Below are 11,509 nucleotides of genomic sequence, written 5' to 3' on the forward strand. Positions count from 1 at the left end.
CAAAGTCTCAAAGTTGTTTAGGAAACACAAACTCGGGTTATTCAGAGTTTAATCGCTGTTTAGCCTGGGAAATTTAGCAAATTGTAAATTGCTGGTCAGTTTCAGCTCCAGGTCAGAAATACCAGCATTAAGTAACTTTAAAAAAATAATCTTTCCTTTTTTTTAAGGATCATTTTGCATCTGCAACAAAGTATGATGTGTGGTATGCATTGACGTAAAATCTTAATATAGTACAGGTAGACAGATAGACATTGAGAAACCTTGGTGAAAGCCAAACTCCATCGTAAAAAACACCACCAACTTTTAACACAGTAGGAGAGAAGATGAAACCAGTCATTATTCAGGTTACATCGAGTTTGTATTTTTAAAAGTCGGTATATTTTAGGGAGCAGTGCAGTCTGAGAGAGGTAAGGAGCTCTACGTCCAGGAAAACATGAGTTAGTGCTCAGTGATTTAGGAGGAAAAATTCGGTATTTCCCATTTTGGGGCGCTAATATCGGCCGGGCGCAAAGTTTAGCGCCCGGCGTTAATTATCGCCTCTGACTGCAAAATTCGCCTCTATCGCCCCTGGAGGTGATTGGAGCGCTAAGCATCTCTCTTAAGGCGCAAACGTCAGGGAGCGAGGCGCTATCTCAGAACGCTACCGAAGCTCAGATGATGTCCGTTACCATGGAAGCCAGACAGACTGGCGCCGTCCAGTTCTTAAAGGGGAGGGGCCATCTTGCTGGCCAGCCACTCCCTGCTCATTGCAGCCTTGAATCCTGGCCTGGAGAGACCTCAAAAGCAATTGTGTTGGAAGCACTAATGGATAGGCCCAGGGAAAGAGCTCGGCACTTAGGAACCTCAAAAGTGGTGCTGAGGGCCAAAACTCCTTAGGACAGCATTAAAACCAATAATTTTGCCGATAAGAAAAGGCAGGAAGTGCCCGCCTTTAAATAGCACTCCCCCAGCCCCTTCCCGACTTGAAAAAGTTCCCCTCTACCTGTCGTTCCTAGCGACAGGCACTAAGGCAGGGGGCGCGACTCAATATCCGGTCTGGGGCGCTACCGGGGCGTTGCACGCTTGGCTAACGTCATGATCTGTGGGCACAGGAGATCGTGGCGGTAGTGTTTAACACCGCCGCAAAATGACTGGTCAATTTCGCGAGTGGCGCTAACATCACCGTGCCCGGGCGCTAAGTTCCTAGCGCCCCGTGAGCGCCCCCCCGGAGGCACTAACAGGAGATGCTAACCAACCAAATTTTTCCCCCTTAGCGTCTTGATTTCAACATCTCATCCAACTGTGCAGCGCTCCCTCAGTTCCGCACTGGAGTCTCAGCTAAGATTTTTATTCTACCCGTCTCCTGGAGTGGGGCTTGAACCCACAACCTTCGAGTGTGATACCCACTGAGCCACGTCTGACACCTAGGAGAATCCAAAGAGGAGAATCCAGAGAAGCAATGACCATTGTTTTAAATAGGGAGAGACAAAAAAGAGGTTCAAACAGGGAGAGAAAGGGCGGAGGCTATGGATGAGATCATGATGAGGAGAAACTTCTTCACTCAGAGGGTAGTAAATCTATGGAATTTGCTACCCCAGAGAGCTGTGGAAGCTGCAACATTAAATAAATTTAAAATGGAGATAGACAGTTTCCTAGCAGATAAGGGAATTTGGGGTTACGGGGAGAGGGCAGGGAAGTGGACGTGAGTCTAGGTTCGGATCAGCCATGATCCTATTGAATGGCGGAGCAGGCCCGAGGGGCCGTATGGCCTACTCCTGCTCCTACTTCTTATGTTCTTATGTTCTTCTGATTTTCTTTGAAACGACAAAATCTAGTAAATATTAAACCAAGCAGGCTTTCTAGTTGAAGCGAGGATCCCAAAAAGTACTTTAACCTGAGTTTTCTACCGGTACTTTACATTTAAGTGAATAAAACTTTTATTTGAACATTTAAAATGCAGATCTGTAACAGCCATATAAAACGCATCAGGCACAATGTGGCCATTTCAATCAAAGGATCATTTAATGAGCGAGATTGCAACAGGAGTTCCTGAGGGTGGCTCCCAGACTGTCTCTGTTATCTCACTGTTAAATACTCCATACGACACAGTTCTACCACAAATAATTTTAAAAACAAGAGATATTTTCAGTGATATACCAGCTGTTAAAAACAGACAGCCCGGCAGACTGCACGTCGGGTATAAAACTGAGTGAAAGACAATTAATTAGATGGACTCGGTACACAATGCCATGGAAAAATCAGATCCCCCTCAATGTTGTCTTGCTGGTGCCTTTATATGGCTCGGGTTTGGTAGGTCATTCAACTGGCAGTCACGTGACTCGCTCAGCACAGAGCATGCCCGAAGCTAACAGTGCCACTGTGCAGCTCAGAGTACAGCTAAATACAAGAGCTGGGAGAACACAGAGCTCAAGATTCATCCCTATCCGTCTCTCGGTTCCTGCTTTTCCTTTCCAGCATCTCTCCTGTCACAGTGATACAAAGCCAGCATACTGGGAGGTGGGGGTGGGGGGGGAAACCAGATCCTCAACATCCTTGGCCACAGTGAGTACCTTTATTGTTACTTTTCACAGCAGTATGAGCTCCTTTAATCAAACAATGACAACAGGCACTGCCGCTGAACAGCATTAAACCCACCTCCCAGACTGTTCCAAGTCAAATACTCCCCCACCCAGTCCTTCCCTTTGTTACAATTTAATATCTGCAAATTCTGTGCGTACATGCATTAAAACAATGTTTTTTTGTGTGTGTGTGCGTGCTTTGTTGATAGTTGCTTAATTTAACCAGACCGAACACCCTTAGCCAACCAGTTGTTTTGAGCTCCAAAGGGTGACATACTGTGCGGTTCTCGTCCCTCTCAATATTTGCATTCCCTTTCTCCCCGACTGGGGAGCTACTGGGCCTGGCTGCTGCCGGTCGGACGGAAAATAGAAGGGAAAAAGTAATCGGCAAATGCGGCCTTAGCGACAGAGCTGTCCGTTGCTTTTGCACTTTAGTTTTATAAATTAGTATTAAAATGGCACGGATGTAAAGTCATCTTTTCTGAGCAAGATTTAATAGGTGTTGGGGGTGGGGGGGGGGTTGGTTGGCGGTGGGAGAAAGAAAAGGAATTTTGTGTTTCTGGATTGGGTCATGCAATGTATTGATTTTATTGACTGAGCAAGTCTATTGTTGTAACAACAGATCGGGACTTGTAATTACCTTTACAGTAAAACGCACATCATTTGATTTTGTCAATTAGGCTTTCGGGCCCAATTTTTAATCCCGTGCAGTGGCTATATTATGCTAATGAAATCTAATTGTATTGGTTTAAAATCATTTTGTTTGAATGAATTATTAATTTCAATTTAAAATCTGAAGCGAGAGAATTATGAAAATTTGCACAGGTTTATGAATTCAGTGTTTGTGGTAATCCAGCACAATTTGTACCTGTGTGTCGTGTTTACGTGCACCCAGAATGGCCCTCCTGTCCAACGCACAGATTACAGGGCCACCACCATTTAATGTAGGGCTAGCCAACGGGTGGCAATCTCTTGAGCCCTGGAAATCTAGTGTGCAAATCCCGGGCAATTCAGTGCTATCTGAGCTTCTGTTTCTTGTTCAGCAGTTGGTTCTGTTCGAATTTCGTAGGCCTGGAGGTTTGGAAAGGGCTGTTATTCGTCCTGTTGTCTTATTGGTGGATAGATCCTAAATCAGCAATTTGAGATATATGCAGACGAATGGGTACAGGGATTCCAACTTAAAAGGACTCCCCCCTCCAAGGCTCCACACCTATGTGGCACACAAAGACTAGAGCTTGGGCAACCTTGATTTAATGCAAATAAGAATTTGTCACATGGTTTAACTATTTGCGAAGTGGATTGTTCATTGTGTACTCATCGGGGCCGCCATTCCTCAGCTTATGCTTCTCAGCAAAGAAGCAGCTACGAGGAAAGAGTGGCGGGATATTGGGAGGAAGTGCCACCAGGCTGTTCCTCCGTATCTATTGTGACTCTGAGCATTCCCACCCTCCCTCTTCTCAAAACAAGAGCAAAAAAAAAACACGTCAATAGTAATAACAAAATGGCCAATTGAACTTGTTGCGGCCTTGTTAAAGGTCACTAGCGAAGGACTCGCACAGCCAAGGAGGCATTTCAACAGGTGAGTATTTGACCCCAGGTCAGACTTGGCCTTGGTGAGCGTACACTTGGGAACAGCAGGACAGCAGTGATTAGTGCAGGATATTTTGACCAAAGACTTGAGTGTATGGGCCATTGCCTGGCTTATCGTGGTGGAGTTGTAGGTGCTGGAGGAGGAGAGGAAGGACCCAGAGTGTGGAGGCCATTGGAAATTTGAGTCTCAGCAACTACTACAGGAAACTCTTTGGTATCCGGCACCGACGGGACCGGCGTGTTGCCGGTTGATCAAAAATTCCGGATGATGGAGAGGGTTATCTACCGAGGCTATTTTTAACAAAGAAAAATTTAAAAAATCAAGAGATGTGCAGTATATAGTAATTGGGTACTCACCTACAGAATGTTGTGTTAAATGGATGGTGGAAGATGCTTGATTAAGTACAGTACTGCCAGCTGAGGGTAATGCAATGCAATGACTACCAGCAGCGTGGGAGACACACAGTACCCCTGTAAAATGGCGGATCAGAAGAGACTACCGGCAGCGCGGGAGAGTCAGACACCTGTTACAGGGGTATTGAGGTGTTCCGACTTCCGACAGCGCCAAGAAGCTGATTAGTGGCAGTTTGGAGAACTACCCCCACTGACTAACTCGGCCACCGCGGGAGACTCGGACTCGGCAACATTGCTGGCTATTGAGGTGTTGTTTTTGGAGTGAGAATTTTGCCGGTTAATAGAGAATTCCGGATATTTAGGTGCCGTTTAAACGAGAGTTTCCTGTACCATGGAAAGCAGACTCTCCACACTGAACTAACTGGGAATGATGGAGAAGCAATGCCTGAGGAGGCTCAGGCTGAGTGAGGGGGTTGTGAGTGAGGCCTGCCATTGGTTCCATGTAGACCCCCAGGGACAATCAACCATTCACACTGGCAGTGAAGCACGCCACTGCCTCCAGTTTTTCCTGCCACAGCGCACGTCCAGACAGCTATCGATCAGGAAGCAGTCACTCTGCCTCTATTAAGGAGATAACTGAAGCTCTGTGCGCCTTCATTACCCTTCCCAATGTCAAGTCTGACCTGGAGTTAAATAGTCACCCATTGAAGTACCTCCTTGGCTGTGCGAGTCCTTCGCCCATGACCATTAACAAGAGCGTAACAAGTTCAATTGGCCTTTGTATACAACTATTGACGAGTTTTCTGCTCCTATTTTTGGGGTGGGGCGTGGGGCAGGAATGTTCAGAGCAGCGCTAAATACGGAGGAATAATCCGTCAGCTCTTTCTCCCTATATTCCACCACCCTTCACTCGTGTCTACTGCTTTGCCAAGAATCACAAGCAGAGGGATAGTTAAACCATGTGCTAAATTCTTCTTTACATTAAGTCGGGGTTGTCCAAGGCCTGGGCTTTCTGGGCCACCATAGGTGTGTGCACATGGAACCTTGGTGGTCTCATTTTAATTTGAAGTCCACGTTCCCATTAATCTGGATAAATCTCAACCTACTAGCGCCAATAGACCACAGTGTTCTCATTTAGGATTTAGCAGCCAATGAGACAACATGTCTCGCAAACCTCTGCATACATCACTGGCGGAACCAACAGTAGATCAGCCAGGGCAAGTGTGAAGACAGGTATATGGGCATCTCATTGCCCTTGTTCTTCCAGTGAGCTCTGCATTTGGGAGCCATTATTTCCTTTTGAATGTATTTACAGTCACGGAACTGCTATTGGCCGCTCCTGATTAATTTTGCTGCGTGCCGCATATGCTTGGGTTGTTTTGACAATCAGACAACTGACACTTGAAAGGAACTTTTCCCCTTAGTAGAAGGGTCAATAACCAGGGGGCATAGTTTCAAGGTAAGGGGCAGGAGATTTAGAGGGAATTTGAGGAAAAACTTTTTCACCCAGAGGGTGGTTGGAATCTGGAACTCACTGCCTGAAAGGGTGGTAGAGGCAGGAACCCTCACAACATTCAAGAAGCATTTAGATGAGCACTTGAAACGCCATAGCATACAAGGCTACGGACCAAGTGCTGGAAAATGGGATCAGAATAGACAGGGCTTGATGGCCGGCGCGGACACGATGGGCCGAAGGGCCTCTTTCTGTGCTGTATAACTCTATGACTCTATGACACTTCATTTCCTGCACAATGAAAGAATGACAGATTGCCAAGTGTAGCAACTATGATTTTGTTTCATTGAGTTGGGCAGCGCTTGTTGTGTTCAATGTGTTCTGCTGCCGCGCTTGCCCCTTGTGCGTCGTGAGCACCTCTGTGCTGATTGCCAATGAGCCCCGCCACCAAGTGCTTCTCTAACTGAAGGAGCAGCACTGCTGGTTGGCCGCACAGCCAAATGCAAAGCTGCAGGGGGTGCAGATTTATTCGCGGATGGACCTGCTTCAGTGCTGAAGTTGCCGTGATCTCAATGCTTTTAGAGGCGGCAGCTATTGTCACTTGCGCAAGGCCACGTGATGGCACAGAACGATCATGGACAACCAATGATGGCCAGGGCTACCTGAGCGACTCCGTGCGTGCCACTGCTGGTGGGGCATCTCCTCTAAATGTCCATTGAGCTTTGGGGCATTTATAAAGCTTTAAGAATCCTTCCCTCATGATTACAGTTCTGGTCGCCATATTATAAAAAAAGGATATAGAGGCACTGGAGAGGGTGCAGAGAAGATTTACAAGGATGATACCAGAAATGCGAGGGTATATGACATGAATCTTGTCATTCATGTGGAAATGACTTATGAAATAATACTGGGCAGCCTGCGGGTGGCGCTGTCCAGGGAGAGTATAAATACTTGGGCATGGGCCCAGCTTGCTCAGGACATTCTTTAACAGGAACCAGTGAAGGACACAACTAGATCTCCATGTTGTAAAACAGTTGATTAAAGCTTTGTTTAATGCTTAGACCAAGTGCCTAGTAGTTTTCTTACATCAGTATACATATCAGGAAAGGATGAACAGGCTGGGTCTCTTTTCTTTTGAAAAAAGAAGGCTGAGGGTTGACCTAATAGAGGTCTTTAAAATTATGAAAGCATTTTGATAGAGTGGATAGAGAGAGAATGTTTCCACTTGTGGGGAAGAGCATAACTAGAGGCCATCAATATAAGATAGTCACCAAGAAATCCAGTAGGGAATTCAGAAGAAACTTCTTTACCCAGAGAGTGGTGAGAATGTGGAACTCGCTACCACAGGGAGTGGTTGAAGCGAATAGTATAGATACATTTAAGGGGAGGCTAGACAAGCATATGAGGGAGAAGGGAATAGAGGGTTATGCTGATAGACTTAGATGAGGAAAGACGGGAGGAGGCTCGAGTGGAGCATAATCGCCGGCATGGACTGGTTGGGCCGAATGGCCTGTTTCTGTGCCGTATATCCTGTGTAATTACCCAAGCAGGGTTGATCGTGACTGTATCAAAACCCAGATTTCACAAAAGATGCTCCTGCTGTGATGAGAAGCTGCATAACTGAGGCCTCCACTGTAGATGTCACTGGCATGTGTTCAGTAGCTGTTTGCGGTGCTCCAGTGTATCACTCATGAGAGATTGAGTTACATATCTCAATGCTGGACTCTTCCAAAACTACCCAGACCATCTTCTGAAGTTGGGTGCAAATCTTCACGGACCCAATTCCTTCTAAACACTCCTTCCCACATAAATCTATCGCTGTTTGCTGATGCAGTGTCAATATTTGGATATATACATTTGGAAGTTGACTATTTCCATGTTTTTATGACACGGAAGTCTTGCCTTTAAGCATAGGAGCTGTGGGGATTGAGACAGGATGATGTGGCCCATGGAAGTTCCTTCCTGCAGTGTACTCACTCTCCCATCATGGTGCGTATCGTGTGACTTGCATAACCTCGCAGTTTCCATCACTCAATACCTTACATAAGAACATAAGAAATAGAAGCAGGAATAGGCCACTTGGCCCCTCGAGCCTGCTCCACCATTCAATAAGATCGTGGCTGATCTTGGGCTCAAAGCCACTTCCCTGCCTGCTCCCCATAACCCTTCACTCTCTTATCTTGCAAAAATCTGTCTATCTCCACCTTAAATGTATTTAATGACCCAGCCTCCACAGCTCTCTGGGGCAGAGAATTCCACAGATTTATGACCCTCTGAGAGAAGAAATTCCTCCTCATTTCAGTTCTAAAAGGGCGACCCTTTATTCTGAAGCTATGCCCCTGAGTTCTAGATTTCCCCACGAGGGGAAACATCCTCTCTGCATCTATCTTGTCGAGCCCCCTCAGTATCTTATACGTTTCAATACGATCCCCTCTCATTCTCCTAAATTCCAATGAGTATAGGCCCAACCTGCTCAACCTTTCTTCATAAGTCAACCCCCTCATCTCTGGAATTAACCTAGTGAATCATCTCTGAACTGCCTCCAATGCAAGTATACCCTTCCTTAAATAAGGAGACCAAAACTGTACGCAGTACTCAAGGTGTGGGCTCACCAATACCCTGTACAGTTGTAGCAGGACTTCCCTGCTTTTATACTCCAATACCTTATTTGGTTCTTGCTAACATTTCCCTATGGCTGTTGTTTTTACAGGTATCTTTTACAATTATAATTTCCTCTCATGTCCTTTGTTACTTTACAGTACCTTTCCTTACCTTGTCTTCCTTTGTTAAGTTATGCAACTTCTTAGGGACCTCCTATGAGGTCTTCCGAGCCATAGGCACATCATTCTTCCGAGCTGTGAGGCGCTGTCACGTTCTGGGCCTATTTCGAGTACTGGGGAGGGGGCTGGCCTCCCCCAGAAAAAAAGTCTGTGCGTTACTTCATGATGCTATTAACCAGCAGTCGCACAGCCTTGGCGCACAAACTGGCTTCACGTTGAGCTACTTTTAGCCAAAATTTCAGATTCCACAGCTCGGCTCCCGGACTCTTCTAAATTTATGAAGATTTAGTGGCTTGTCCACTGCTTCGCAAGTGTGAAAAGGTCATTGCTGCTGGTTTGCCTTCATTGTACGACACTTTATCATTATTGCCAGCAGACATGCATTTTTCATAGTCGGCATTTAGGGATGCTGTGAGATCGTTTCTCACAATGGTCCAAAAACATACTTGTCACCCTCCTTCATCCAAAACTCGGCTGCCCGTATCCTAACTCGCACCAAGTCCCGTTCGCCCATCTCCCCTGTGCTCGCTGAGCTACATTGGCTCCCGGTTAAGCAGCGCCTCGATTTCAAAATTCTCATCCTTGTTTTCAAATCCCTCCATGGCCTCGCCCCTCCCTATCTCTATAATCTCCTTCAGCCCCACAACCCCCCGAGATATCTGCGCTCCTCTAATTCTGCCCTCTTGAGCATCCCCGATTATAATCGCTCAACCTTTGGTGGCCGTGCCTTCTGTTGCCTGGGCCCTAAGCTCTGGAATTCCCTGCCTAAACCGCTCCGCCTCGCTACCTCTCTTTCCTCCTTTAAGACGCTCCTTAAAACCTACCTCTTTGACCAAGCTTTTGGTCACCTGCCCTAATTTATCATTGTGGCTCGGTGTCAAATTTTTTTGTCTTAAAATACTCCTGTGCGGCGCCTTGGGACGTTTTGCTACGTTAAAGGCGCTATACAAATACAAGTTGTTCTTGATCAGGAGAAGGCTGGTGTCTTCGTTCCAAATATTGGATTGCTGCTGCCGAAACCCATTTCACTATAAGTCTTTCACATCCACAACCCTTCTGTGTCTGGATGGCTGTTAGTTGCCCGAGGTGACTACCTCTTGCACACACACAGTCTGCAACATAACACACTTTTGTAGATGCTTCAAATATTGCGACGAAGGAACGAAATTGTGTTTTTTAAAGTAGATTTTTACTGTAATTTGAAATTAACTTTTGTTGTAATTGCAAATGAATTAACATAAAAGATAAATATCAAAGCGTGTGTTATGTTGCAGCAGGTTCCTGTCTCACTTTTTCTCTGACATCACACTTGGCTCCCCAATCTTCATCCATAGTGGGGAAGGAAAAGTGTAGAATGATCCTGGGTCCAGATGTGTCTCTGCAGCTGCCCCCAGAGGTGCTCAGTAATCATCAGTTGATGGTCACCGTAAAATTCCCCCCCTCCCCTCCCAAAGGTGGATTGTTGTACTTTTTTAAAAATTTGTTTTTATGGGATGTGGGCGTCGCTGGCAATGCCAGCATTTATTGCCCATCCCCAATTGCCCTTGAGAAGATGGTGGTGAGCCGCCTTCTTGAACCGCTGCAGTCCGTGTGGTGAAGGTACTCCCACAGTGCTGTTAGGGAGGGAGTTCCAGGATTTTGACCCAGCGACGATGAAGGATCGGTGATATACTTCCAAGTCAGGATAATGTGTGACTTGGAGGGGAATTTGGAGGTGGTGGTGTTCCCATGCGCCTGCTGCCCTTGTTCTTCTAGGTGGAAGAGGTCGCGGGTTTGGGAGGTGCTGCCGAAGAAGCCTCGGCGAGTTGCTGCACTGCATCTTGTAGATGGTACACACTGCAGCCACGGTACGCCGGTGGTGGAGGGAGTGATTGTTTAAGGTGGTGGATGGGGTGCCAATCAAGCGGGCTGCTTTGTCCTGGATGGTGTCGAGCTTCTTGAGTGTTGGAGCTGCACTCATCCAGGTAAGTGGAGAGTATTCCATCACACTCCTGACTTGTGCCTTGTAGATGGTGGAAAGGCTTTGGGGAGTCAGGGGGTGAGACACTCGCCGCAGAATACCCAGCCTCTGACCTGCTCTGTTCTGAGGTGCTTCCTCTGTGGCACTCAACTGGTAAATACCTAACATCACTGGTCGTGTCTCATAATGGAACTGGATGTTTTCTGGACTGAAGCAAAAACCATGCCCATAGGAGATATCCTCGTTAAATGCAGAAAAGACTTCAAATATTAGGCAATGTAAGTTAGAAGGGAACTTATTGCACAACTTTTTACATGAGGACTTGTGGAATAAGTTATCAAGCGAGGCTAATCACGTCAGGATTAAATAACTTCAAGAGGGAATTAGCGGTATTTCTGTAATGATTTTCTCATCCTTGTTTTCAAATCCCTCCATGGGCTTGCCCCTCCCTATCTCTGTAATCTCCTCCAGCCCTACAACCCTCCCGAGATCTCTGCGTTACTCCAATTCTGGCCTCTTGCACATCCCTGATTTTCATTGCTCCACATTTGGCGGCCGTGCCTTTAGCTGCCCAGGCCCTAATCCCTGGAATTCCCTCCTTAAACCTCTCCGCCTTTCTGCCTCGCCCTGTTCCTTTAAGCTGCTCCTTAAAACCCACCTCCACCTGTCCTAATATCTCCTTCAGTGGCTCAGTGCCAAATGTTGTCTGATAACTCTCCTGTGAAGCACCTTGGGATGTTTCACTGCATTAAAGGTGCTATATAAATGCAAGTTGTGTTGTTGTTGAATGAAAAGGGATGAGGGATCTGATGAG

General features: G+C 46.5%; 1 protein-coding gene across 1 annotated transcript in view; it reads left to right on the forward strand.

The window, feature by feature from the left end:
* The first annotated feature begins 2,360 nt into the window (after positions 1–2,360).
* The window catches only part of LOC147097348 (protein mono-ADP-ribosyltransferase PARP6), a 121,830-nt gene continuing 112,681 nt past the window's right edge, over positions 2,361–11,509 (forward strand). The window contains exon 1 of the mRNA XM_085972238.1: positions 2,361–2,541. The gene's annotated coding sequence lies outside the window, so the exon portion shown is untranslated. The remainder of the gene's footprint in view (positions 2,542–11,509) is intronic.

The sequence above is a fragment of the Somniosus microcephalus genome, chromosome 32 (genome assembly GCF_052327205.1).
Source record: "Somniosus microcephalus isolate GS21.2 chromosome 32, FLI_Smic_1.0, whole genome shotgun sequence".
NCBI classification, from domain to species: Eukaryota; Metazoa; Chordata; class Chondrichthyes; order Squaliformes; family Somniosidae; genus Somniosus; species Somniosus microcephalus.